This window comes from Oryx dammah, unplaced genomic scaffold (genome assembly GCF_014754425.2).
Source record: "Oryx dammah isolate SB20612 unplaced genomic scaffold, SCBI_Odam_1.1 HiC_scaffold_3, whole genome shotgun sequence".
NCBI classification, from domain to species: Eukaryota; Metazoa; Chordata; class Mammalia; order Artiodactyla; family Bovidae; genus Oryx; species Oryx dammah.
The window spans coordinates 104,009,744-104,023,276 of NW_024070187.1; positions in this window are offsets into that span (position 1 = coordinate 104,009,744).

Here is a 13,533-nt window from a genome sequence, read left to right on the forward strand (position 1 = left end):
GAAACTACCTGGAATATTCTCAGCAGGAGTGCTTTACAAGAACTTCCCCCAGACAATGTAGGTGCCACTCCCAGAGCATGCTTGCCCACGTTCAGTGAGAGCTTTGGGGCAGGATGGGAGACAGGTGGACGGAGGAGTCAGTGAATGGCTGACTGTCCATTGGTGATGAGCAGCAGAGGGCACAGGACAGGGGGAGCTGGGAGGTGTACAAAGACACTTTCTCCTCCTCTACCTCTGTCTCCAGGAATAATACCATCAAACACTCTGCTGCCCCAGCTGGATAAGCGCTAGCTAACCTGTCATCCTCCTCCTCCAGGAGCCCCACATCCAGGTGACCCCATCTCAGAGGATGTCTCTACCTGGGTTCTCTGCATCCCCGCTGCCATTATCCTGAGCAAGACCTTCATCCTGTCCCACCTGACATCAGCCTGGCTCCCCTACCATCAGTCTCCAGCCTCCTGACTTCCTGTCATCATGGACCCAGGGTTTTGAGACGGATCCTTTGTATGCTGCAGAACTGAAGAACCACCAATGATACTGATCTCTTCCTTTGGGGGTGGGTGTGTCAGCCCTTCATATCCTCCACTTCTCACCAGGACTATGGTTGCTAGCTTTCTTACACCAAAACAAATATCAACAAACCCAGTGCTTCCAGCCCCAGTATTTGGAGAAATGCCTGCTAGAGCTTTTTATTAGAACTGATAATCAGACTAATGATTGTTTCAAATATAGGCTTTCTCTTTGCTTGGCTCCCAAGCAAGCCAAAAAGGAGAAAGAAATGCAGTGAGACCCAGCTGATGTGGGCTGATGGGAAAGAACCATAGAGTTTTCATTTGTCTGAATAATTTGAATAAATATCATTAGTGACAGGTCATTTTCTTTTATGCCCAGAATAGAGTCCTCCCTTCACAAATATCCACAGGGGAGTGACTGTGATGGATAGATGCTGGGGTTTGTAACAGTAAATCCATTTTACTCAGTGGGTTCAGCCAAGGTGCTTGATAAATAAACAATGATTGTAAACCATCTCTTAAAAAGTCAGGAAGAAAATATAAGAAAACACTCATAGTAATTTCCAAGAATATGTTAGTTTTGTTTCCTTCACCTTTTCTACATTTTTTTCTTTCAATTTTCTAACCATGAAAATGTGTTAAAGTGAAAATTAAACTTTAATTTAAAATAAGTGCTTACAGCAATTTTCAGCTTTTGAACTGCCTCCTAATGCCATTCCAAGCAGCCTGTACATTTGCCAGACAATCATTTGGAAACCATGCAGTTAGTCTCATTTGATGACGTGTTCAGATACGCTCTGCTAATATGTAATTTGAAATACGTTGATTTAATTAAATACTTTGAATATGTTTCCATACTAAATAGTCAAGTCAGCTTATTTTAAAAATAGAAATACCTTTTCATAAGATTAGTTGTTTAGTCACTCAGTCACGTCTGCCTTTTTTGTGAATCCACGGACAGTAGCCTGCCAGGCTCCTCTGTCTGTGGGATTCTCCAGGCAAGAATACAGGAGTGGGTTGCCATTTCCCCCTCTGGGGGATCTTCCCAACCCAGGGGCTGAACTCGCATCTTTGGCATCCCCTGCATTGCAGGCAGATTCTTTACCACTGAGCCACCAGGGAAGCCCTTTCATGATACCATGAGCTAAAAAGCAAACTCCAGCTCAGCCTTTGGGCAGGAGGATCAGAAAGCCCTGGTGGGGAGGTGTGAGTGAAGAAAACTCGGTGTCAGTGCTTTCACATTTCAATAACTATTGACACATCCCATGTCGCTGGCTCCCAGATGGGTATTTGATTTACAGCTTAGAAGACTTGAGCTTGTCTGTGGCTTCCACATCACTTGCTTTTGACCTATTTGAAATAGGAAACACTGATACATCAGAATCTTCCAGTTCAAAGTGATTCCACCCTGAATCTGCCTCATGAAAGTGATAAGTGAAAGTCATTCAGTCATGTTCGACTCTTTGTGACCCCATGGACTATACAGTCGAAGGAATTCTCCAGGCAAGAAAACTGGAGTGGGTAGCCTCTCCCTTCTCCAGGGGATCTTCCCGACCTTGGGATCGAACCAGGGTCTCCTGCATTGCAGGTGGATTCTTTCAACTGAGCTATCCTGGAAGCCCAACACAAGCCAGTAACCCATCCAGGGTAGTGAGCAGTAACTTCAGAGGTTTTTTTTTTTACCATGTCTTTTCATTGCATCCTATTGCTTAATTTTCAGAGCAACACAGTGAGCTATAAAGTTTAGGATTTTTGCTTTTATCAGATGAATTGTGTCCCCCTCAGAAAGATATGAAGAAGGCAATGGTACCCCACTCCAGTACTCTTGCCTGGAAAATCCCATGGGTGGAGGAGCCTGGTAGGCTGCAGTCCATGTGGTCGCTAAGAGTTGGATACAACTGAGCGACTTCACTTTCACTTTTCACTTTCATGCATTGGAGAAGGAAATGGCAACCCACTCCAGTATTCTTGCCTGGAGAATCCCAGGGACGGGGGATCCTGGTGGGCTGCCGTCTATGGGGTTGCACAGAGTCGAACACGACTGAAGTGACTTAGCAGCAGCAGCAGAAAGATATGGGTTTCCCTGGTAGCTCAGCTGGTAAAAATCCACCTGCAATGTGGGAGACCTGGATTCGATCCCTGAGTTGGGAAGACACCCTGGAGAAGGAAATGGCAACCCACTCCAATATTCTTACCTGGAAAATCCCTGGACAGAGGAGCCTGGCAGACTACAGTGCATGGGGTTGCAAAAAGTTGGACCAAGACTGAGCGACTAAGCACAGAACAGCATAGAAAGATACATTTCTGCTTTATTGACTATGCCAAAGCCTTTGACTGTGTGGATCACAATAAACTGTGGAAAATTCTGAAAGAGATGGGAATACCAGACCACCTAACCTGCCTCTTGAGAAATCTGTATGCAGGTCAGGAAGCAACAGTTAGAACTGGACATGGAACAACAGACTGGTTCCAAAGAGGAAAAGGAGTACGTCAAGGCTGTATATTGTCACCTTGCTTATTTAGCTTCTATGCGGAGTACATCATGAGAAACGCTGGACTGGAAGAAACACAAGCTGGAATCAAGATTGCCGGGAGAAATATCAATCACCTCAGATATGCAGATGATACCACCCTTATGGCAGAAAGTGAAGAGGAGCTAAAAAGCCTCTTGATGAAAGTGAAAGTGGAGAGTGAAAAAGTTGGCTTAAAGCTCAACATTCAGAAAACGAAGATCATGGCATCTGATCCCATCACTTCATGGGAAATAGATGGGGAAACAGTGGAAACAGTGTCAGACTTTATTTTTTGGGCTCCAAAATCACTGCAGATGGTGACTGCAGCCATGAAATTAAAAGATGCTTACTCCTTGGAAGAAAAGTTATGACCAATCTAGATAGTATATTCAAAAGCAGAGACATTCCTTTGCCGACTAAGGTCCGTCTAGTCAAGGCTATGGTTTTTCCTGTGGTCATGTATGGATGTGAGAGTTGGACTGTGAAGAAGGCTGAGTGCTGAAGAATTGATGCTTTGGACTGTGGTGTTGGAGAAGACTCTTGAGAGTCCCTTGGACTGCAAGGAGATCCAACCAGTCCATTCTGAAGGAGATCAACCCTGGGATTTCTTTGGAAGGAATGATGCTGAAGCTGAAGCTCCAGTACTTTGGCCACCTCATGCGAAGAGTTGACTCATTGGAAAAGACTCTGATGCTGGGAGGGATTAGGGACAGGAGGAGAAGGGGACGACCCAGGATGAGATTGCTGGATGGCATCACGGACTCGATGGACGTGAATCTGAGTGAACTCTGGGAGATGGTGATGGACAGGGAGGCCTGGTGTGCTTCAATTCATGGGGTCGCAAAGAGTCGGACACGACTGAGCGACTGAACTGAACTGAACTGAAGCCCTTGTAGCTATGGATGTGGACTTAATTGAAAATAAAGGTCTTTGTAGATGTGATAAAGTTAAGACAAGGTCATTAAGTGGCCCTAATCCGAGATGACAGGTGTCCTTATGAGAAGAGGAGAGAGACACACACAGCAAGAAGGCCTGTGGCAAGAGAGACAGAGAATTGATGCTGTGACTGATGCAGCTGCAAGCCGATGAGTGCCAAGGGTTTATAGGCAAACCAGAAGCTGAAGAGGCAAGGGAGGAGTCTACCCAGAGTCTCTATCCATAGGGAGCACATCCCAGCGTACACCTTGACCTCAGACTCTAGCCTCCAGACCTGTAACACAATAAATATCTGTTGTTTGTGGTGCTTTGTTACAGCAGCTCTGGGACATAATCCAATCCCCTTTCAGTTTGTTCCATTTATGACTACTATGGTCCACTCTTCGCTCCATCTTTTCTCCAGTCCACCGGCCCTCCTCTTCTTCATCATCTCCTCATCTAAGTCAGATTCCAGATTTTAACTTACTAGCATAATGACCTCCTAAACTCTTCCTTCCTTATGCACAGTTTGGGGCCAGCATGCTCAGCGGCCTCCACCCCCAACTCATGGCGTCATATGCAAATAGGGACCATGCTGCCAGCATCTCAGACACCACAAGCTGTTTTTCATGCATCCTTTATTTTCCTGAGTTCTCTGATCTCAGCACCTCCCCCTCAGTCTCAGGAGATGCTGTGCTGATTGCCTTGATAGCCCACCTGTATCCTTGTAATTAGCCCAAGCACCCATCCTCAAACCGCTGTCAGTGTTGCTGATAAAATCCCATGCTGCTCTCTTCTCCAGAGACCTGTCCTCAGCCAATAGGAGCACCCTGGCTGGCAGGCCACCAACCCCTAGACCTGCCAATGACTGTATGACACAGGGGTACCGACAGCAGGACCCCTTGCCTTAAGGTAGAACAGCAGGTAGAAACACAGCAATGATTCCCTCAATTAACCCCCCAAAGATTTTGTGGTCATTTAGTCAAGTAACCATAAACTGGAGGGGAGGAAATAACAATAGGCATTTCAAGGGCTGATGGCAACAGGGTCAGAGTTGTTGCTGATATGCAAGGACCCAAATCATCACCATGCCCCCCCACCATCCCATAGGCCAAGGCCATAGAAGACACAGGCATGTAAGGCCCTTAGAACAGAGCCTGGCATGTGCTCTTGATATATGTTAGTCTTTATTTTTCTTTTAAGAATTTTTTTTACTCAAAGCATCCTAGGAGGTTGGGTGAGAAGCTTTACTGAAGTCAGAATTCTAGGAGGTCAAAGTGCTCCTTCACCCCAATTCCCACCAGACCCTCTTTCTGCAATGTCTGTCTTTTCTCTTGCTTTTATCTAAAAAGGATGAAGCAAGGAATACAAGGTGGAAGGAAGAACAGGGGTGATGGGAAAGAAAGACTGTCTCCAGTTTCACCTCTTATTTCTCGTTAGGGAAGGAGTGGTCTACTGAACAAATATACTGACTTAGAGATCTGGCAGGATTGGAATTTAAAGGTCAGAATGACCTTGACCAAGTTATTGAACTTCACAGCCCTCAGTCTATTCATCTACAAAATGGGGAAATAGTACCAGCTTCACTGGACTGATGGGAAATTAGCTCTAATGATATGTATGAAGCTTTATCCAAGGGCTGGAGAGCCAGGTGGCCTTTAGGTCGGCCAGCACAGCAGCCAGCGTTCTTACCCATGTCCCTTCATGGGCCTGCATGAGTTTGTTCTAGATAATGAACGTGCTTAAGAAAGTTTGCTCCAGAAGGTTTCCCCAGCCACATCTCCACCTCCAGTGAGTTGGTCCGCAATCCTGCAGCTCCACCAACATGAAGCATCACCAGCTGAATTCTTGCCATGAAAGCTGGGATGACAATACCCAAACACCGCAAGCCACACTTAATGCATGCAAGTTTTCACTTGGCAAGTGAATCACCAGCTCTCTGGGTGCGACCCATCTAGTAGGCACGCTGGTTTCATCTGTGAGCCTCTGGGAATCAGTGTCAGTGGACTCTCTGCAAAGACTTGCCCGGGCTTCACATTTCTACATCTATGATTTGCTCATTAATACACTTTGCCTTTGCTCCATTGCCATTTCTGCCTTATTGGTGATTTTCAGAAGTCCCTTTGCAGCCTAGATCTAATTCTATGTCAGTTTCAAATACTTTCTTCTGATCTGTCAGCCATGAATTTGCCCTACGTGTCCTTTCATTCAACAGACACCCTCTGTTTTGACGTGATCAAATTGAATGGATTTCAGCTCCTCTGAGCGAGTTTCAGCTTGTCAGGACGCCTCTCATCAGAGAAGCCCTGGGAACAGTACAAAACATTCCACATGTGGTCTGGGCAAGGTAGTGCGGGTCTGTGGACGGATTCTGAAATCTAAATGCGGAACTGCCTTGCCTTTGATCTTCGTTAAACACTAACTCATTAGTGTCCATCCACAGTTTCAGATTGTTGGAATTGTGTTGAATTCGGATCTTGAAACTGCACAGCATTTTGCCATTCCCAGACCATTAGTAATCACACATGCTGTGTCTTTGGTGAGCATTTTTGGTAGATTGAGTTAAGGACAATGGGCTTCCCTAGGGGCTCAGACAGGGTAGAGGATATGCCTGCAATGCAAGAGACCTGGGTTTAATTTCTGGATTGGGAAGATCCCCTGGAGAAGGAAATGGCAACTCCAGGATCCTTGCCTGGAGAATTCCATGGACAGAGGAGCCTGGTGGTCCATACCCCATGGCATCAGTCAGGACAGACACATTCCATTCTGTATCCTGTAGAGATCACTCAATGTATGATGACATATTCCTTCCCTGCTGGGTGACCTTGAGCTAGTCATCTAGCTTCTGTAGGCTCCTCTCTAGTGTGGCAAGTATAGCAGCACCTCAGGCGTCAGGCTGCTGAGAGGAGCAAATGAGTTAATACATGAAAAGCTGTTAGAATAGCACCTCCCATGGTGAAAGCTTGGTGTGTTTGCTGTGATTGTTAGTGTTAAAGCAGCATTACCTGTGCTGTATCGTATTAAGTCGCTTCAGTTGTGTCCAACTCTTTGCTACCCTATGGGCCGTATCCCACCAGGGTCCTCTGTCAGTGGGATTCTCCAAGCAAGAATACTGGAGTGGGTTGCCATGTCCTCCTCCAGGAGATCTTACTGACCCAGGGATCGAACCAGCGTCTCTTTTGTCTAACTTGCATTGTCAGGCAGGTTCTTTACCATTAGCCCCACCTGGGAAGCCCAGCAGCATGGCTGACTTCTCGCAATTCCCTGAAGGTGTTCCAGAGCCTTTGCACTTGGGTTTCTCTCTGCCCAGAACTTGACCTCAGACTGGAGCTTCCTTCTCAACACTCAGGTCTTCAGATGGTAGCTTTACAGAGCTCATTCTGTGACGATGCCCTTGAAATCTATGCTCATAACTCTCCATCCCTGGCTCACTATGCTTTCTTTATCACTTGTTGCTCCTCATATGTATTACTACTTTTTACGTCTGACTTCCACTGTAGGAAGTACACTACCTTTGAAAGAAGAGAACATCTCTGATCTATCCCAGGTGTACTAAGCAGAGTACTAAGCACAAGCCTAGGAGCTGGTGGGAGGCACCGTGATTCTTTCCCCACCAGTGACATTCACTTGTGAATCCCCGGAATCTGTGACAGTGTTAGGTTACATGGCACAAGGGGGTTAAGTTTGCAGATGAAATTAAGATGGCTAATAAACTGACCTTAAAATAAGATTATCTTGAGGCTTCCCTGGTGGCTCAGTGGTTAGGAATCTGCCTGGCAATGCAAGAGACATGGGTTTGAACCCTGATCCAGGAAGATCCCACATGCCACTATATCTGTGTGCCACAACTATCGAGCTGGGCTCTAGAGCTGGACAGCAGCAACTACTGAGCCCATGTGTTGCAGCTACTGAGGCCCATTCACCCTATAGCCTGTGCTCTCCAATAGAAGAAGTCATCGCAATGAGAAACCCATGCACCACAACTAGAGACAAGTTCCCGCTCACTGCCAACTAGAGAAAAGCCTGTGTGCACAGAAGACCCAGTTCAGCCAAAACTAAATAAAGAAAATTATTTTAAAATTATCTTTAAAAAAAAAAGATTATCTTGAATTGTCTGGGTGGTCTCAGTGTAATCACAAAGTTCCTTAAAAGTGGAAAAGGGACCATAAAAGAAGGATTCCAGGAGACCTGATATAAGATGGACTCAATCCACCATTGCTGGCTCTGAAGATGTGGAAGAGGCCATGAGTCAAGGAGTGCAGGTGGCCTCAAGAAGCTGCAAGAGGCAAGGAAAGAATTTTCCCCTAGAGCCTCCAGGAAGGAATGCAGCCCTTCTGACACCCAGATTTTAGCCGCAAGGCACTGGTGTCAGACTTCTGACCTCCAGAACTGTAAGATAATAAATGCGTGCTTCCCTGTTGGCTTAGACAAAGAATCTGCCTTAGTAAAGAATCTTAGTAAAAAATCTGCCTGCAATGCAGGAAACCTGGGTTTGATTTCTGGGTTAGGAAGATCCCTTGGAGGAGGACTGAGCAACTAACACTTTCACTAACACACTGAGTTCATGGTAATTTGTGATAGCAGCCGCAGGAGACATGGAACTCATAACTGCTTGCTGGATGAGTTAATGAAGAAATGGATGATCGAACAGGATCTGAAGTCCCTCTACAGAATGGTCCCTGTCATTTCTCTGGGTCTGTTTTAGGATTGGGTGCCCAGGATTGACCCAACTCCACCAACACTGGGTGCTGAGAGCAGAGGAATGCTCCCTCTCTCTTCTGTGTCCCCCTCTGCTCATACACTCAGGGCACTCGTGTGTCTGATTAAAGGTAGCTGCTTGGTACTTGCCTGATGCAGTTACTCTTTAGTCCCTAAGTCATGTCTGACTCCCTGCAACCCCATGGACTATAGCCCTCCAGGCTCCTCTGTCCATGGGATTCTCCAGGCAAGAATACTGGAGTGGGTAGCCATTTCCTCCTCCACTTCATGTAGAGCTAGCCATAAATTAAGATGCTGAACTGGATATTCACCTGTCCCCAACCACGTGTCATTCGACCTGGCCTTATGCCTTTAGTCATGTGCATGTCTTTTTCTCTGAGGTTAATATGCGTTCATCTCAACACAGCCCTATCTTTCCATTTTTCTTTTCTTTTTCAACATCACCCTGGAAACATCCTCTGGGATGTAAGACATGCGAGAGAGTAGAACATCCGGAGTTTTTAAAGGATGCTTAAACTTTTTCAGGGCTTCCCCAGTGGCTCAGTGGTAAAGAATCCACCTGCAATACAGGAGGTACAGGTTCGATCCCTGGGTCGGGAAGATCCCTTGGATGAGGGCATGGCAACCCACTCCAGGATTCTTGCCTGGAGAAATTCCATGAACAGAGGAGCCTGGTGGGCTCTAGTCCATGGGGTCATGGAGAGTTGGATATGACTAAAGGGATTGAGCATACACTGCCTTTCAATGACGTTACTGTGTCACCCCACTGATTCACACACCCACCATCAGTATTTTAGTATCCCCCTTTTTACAGATGAGGGAACTGAAACACCATTTATTTGTTTACTATGTCATTTACTTTTCCCACTTATTCACGACCTCTTCACTTAGCCCTTAATGAGGGTTTTCTGCATGTGGCATTGTGTTCAGAACATTACATATGACCACCGTTGCCTGGATGTATCCCAAGTTCTGAGAAGTTAAACTACAAGGTCATGCATGTCTTAGTCAGTACAAAAGATCATTCTTGGGAGAGAGAAAACCAGAAGTCTGGCACGCTAGTTCTCTCTACTGAGCCCCCTGGAAAGTTCATCAAATTGCATCTGATGCTTAGAACAGCAACAACAGCTACAGTCCCAAAGCACAAGACAGCTACTCACCTCCTCTGGTCTCGCACTAAGTCCTGGTTCCAGAATGCCCCGAGAGAAACCTTCTGAGTTCATGGACACTTAGGAACATAACTCAAGCCACACATCATGCCCAGGAAGTTCCTACTGGTTGGCCCTTCCTACCTCCAGGTAGAGCTGGCCTTTTCAGAATTTCCCCGATTGGTGTACTGTAGGCTGTCAGGAAACGTTTAACAGGATTCCTGCTTGCTGATTCTCATAAATCCTCCGTTCCTTATCAGTTCCTGGCAACAGGAATGAGTGGAATGGCACGCCACTCCCAGGACTGAGGTCATAGGATGAAACACATGCATGAATCTCCTTCAGTAAACATTCTCCATGGAGAAGGAAATGGCAACCCACTCACAGTATTCTTGCCTGGAGAATCCTATGGACAGAGGAGCCTGGCAGGCTGCAGTCCATGGGGTTGCAAGAGTCGGACACGACTTAGCAACTAAACCACCAAACCAAACATTCTCCTTACAACAAAGCTGCTTAGTCTCGATCCTCTTTATTGAGATATGGATTGTCTCCTGACCTTATGACCGTTGTTAATCCCTTGTTCCCTTGGTAACAGTTGCTGTACATTTGGTTTTCTGATCTTTATGGTTGTCAAAAGAAATTCCTTGTACAACAGCCTATATATACTCACAGAAAGATCATTAAAGCACCCTTGCTCCACCAGAGGCTTGGATCCCCGTGTCTTTCTTTCTCTCTCTCTTGCTCCCTCTCTCTCCCTCCCTCTGGCTAATTCTCTGGAGTGTAGAAATCCTCCAAGCTCACTCTCCTGCCTCTCCTCAAGAGGGCGCCCTATGCCTTCCTGAGTGGTGCAAGCCCTGTTCTAGGGTTTTATTGGTTCTCCAGGGAATATTAGCTTCTTTCTCTCTTTCACTTTCTTATTGTCGACTCCAGACCACCAGGTTCTGGTCCGTTAAGGACTGCAACAGTAGGCTTTTCAGTAATGCTTCCCTCAACCTGTTTTTCCAGTCTGTTAATCAGATTCTTGTTGCCTCATTAGGCTTCCTTCCTGACTTGAGTATAATCCTCCTCCTTCCAAGAGGTGAAAAGTTAATTTCCTTAATGACTAAGTGTTTCACCATCCTAACCCAGGGTTTCTCGACTTTGGTGCTCTTGCATTTTTGGCTGCTTACTTCTGTGCCTTGGAGGATGTTTAGCAGTGTCCCTGTTCCCTCTGACCACTTAATGCCAACAGCAAGCTTGCACCCTCTTCTCCAGTTCCTTAACTCTCACCTCATTATGACAACAACAACAAAAATGTCTCCAGACAATCCTAAATGTTTTTAGGATTGAGGGGCACAGTCACCCTGGGGCTATTCCATCTCTGCCCCTCTATTTCAGTTGGACCAAGCAACTTGGGCTCCCCTCATAGCTCAGTCGGTAAAGAATCTGCCTGCAATGCAGGAGACCTAGGTTTGATTCCTGGGTGAGGAAGATCACTGGAGAAGGAAAAGGCTACCCACTCCAGTATTCTTGCCTGGATAATCCTGTGGACAGAGGAGCCTGGCAGGCTACGGTCCATGGGATCTCAAGAGTCGGACACAACTTAGTGACTAAACCACCACCAAGCACTCTATAATATTCCCCTTTAGACTGAAAATCCCGTGCTTCTATAGCACTTACTCTCTAGTCATGGTTTTCCAATGACGAATGGGGGTTGGATGTTTCACTTGATTGTGTTGAACAGAAGGCAAGTTTTAATTATGGTGCTCTATCGAGATCTCCAGAAAAACAGAACCAATGGGATGTGTGTGTATGGAAGAAATTGATTTGTGGAGGTGTAAGTCCAAAATCCACAGGCCAGGCTGAAAGGCTGGAGATTGGGCAGATTTGCAGTCTGAGTCCAAAGCAATCAACTGCAGAATTCCTTCTTGCTCAGAGAAGGTGAGTCTTTTGTTTCTTAAGACCCACCCACATTATGACAGGTAATGCTTTACTCAAAGTCCAATGATTTAGGGCTTCCCTGATAGCCCAGTGGTTAAGAATTTGCCTTGTGATGCAGGGGACATGGGTTCAATCCTTGGTCTGGGAGGATCCCACATGCTGCACGGCAACTAAGTTTGTGCACCGCGACTACTGAGCTTGTGCTCTGGAGGCTGTGAGTCGCAACTACTGAAGCCCGCCCACCTAGAGCCAGGGCTCTGCAATTAGAGAAGCAACTGCAATGAGAAGCCCGCACACCGCAACTAGAACGTAGCCCTGGCTTGCTGCAACTAGAGAAAGCCTTTGCGTAGCAACAAAGCCCCAGCACAGACAAAATTAAATAAACAAATAAACAAATTCTTTAAAAATAAAAAAAATGTCCAACGATTTAGATGTTAGTTTCACCCAAAAAACACCCTCACAGAAACATCCAGAATGATGTGTGACCAAATATCTGGGCCATGTGGGCCAGTGAAGTTGACACATAAAATTTAATCATAACAGGCAGCTGTGGATGAACTAATTGATGGAAAAGAGAGGCAGGATACACTTTAGTGCACCTGGAATTTGGAACCAGCCTTCCCTGATTACTGCTTGAGAGGCAGATGTTAGAGATGCCGTACTAGGGCCATCGGTATGTCTCAGCCCTGGCCCTCACAATCACCTGCCAGGCCTCGAGAGGAGGCTTATATGAGAAATACCCTTGAAAAGTCCAATCCAGTTGTTCTAAGGTGGAACTCAGCCATCGGTGAGTTATTAGAAATCCTCAGCTATTCCTAGTGTGAAGCCAAGGTTGGGATCAATGAACATCTGATCCAACCCCCACGCCCACCCCCAGGGTGGTTCAGTGGAGACAAGCACAGACTTTGCAGCACAGTTCTCTGGGTTTGGGGCTTCCCTGGTGGTAAAGAAACTTTCCCTTTACACTAAAGAAACCTTTCTTCAGTGGTAAAGAAACTGCCTGCCAAGGTAGGAGATTGGTGGGGAAGACCCCCTGGAGAAAGAAATGGCAGCTCACTCTGGTATTCTTGCCTGGGAAATCCCATGGACAGAGGAGCCTGGCAGGCTACAGTCCATGGGGTTGTGGAAGAGTCTGATGTTACTTAGTGACTAAATAAGAAGCACTAGGTTTGAGTCCCACTTCCCTTCAAGGGAGTTGGGAGATGCTGGGATGGCCGCTCTACCTGAGGCTATAGGTTAAGTTAGAAGTAGAAGGCACCTCACACCTCCCTCGAGACATACCGCGTTTCATGTGTCAGTATACGTCTGTCCACCACCCGGTTTGGTACTAACAACCCAGGTGTCCCTTCCCTGTCACTTTCATTTAAGTTCCTGTTAAAATATAATAAAAAATAATCATGGTTTGTCTAACGTGTGTCAAGCTTTGAGAAAGATGCTGTGCTGTGAGTAGGCATCATCTAACCTCACAATAGTCCTATGAACAGGACTCCATGGTGGCACCAGTTTACAGTTGAGGGAAAGTGAGGCACACAGATGTTAGGCAGCTTCCCCAAGGCAGAAACAAGCTGTCTGAGATTTCTCTGACTCAGAAGTTTAAAGCTTTTACAGAATTTGCTTCAGGAGATGTAAATCAGGGTTGTGACCTGTTTTCCAGAGAAGGAGGAAACAAAAAATGCCGTAGTTTCCACATGTCACCCTGTGTACCTAGAAAATCTAAGAAAATAGAGATTAAAATTCTTAGAATTGAAATGGAAGTTTAGCAAAGACTTGGAGCATATCCAAAACCCTGATATGTTCCTGAATATC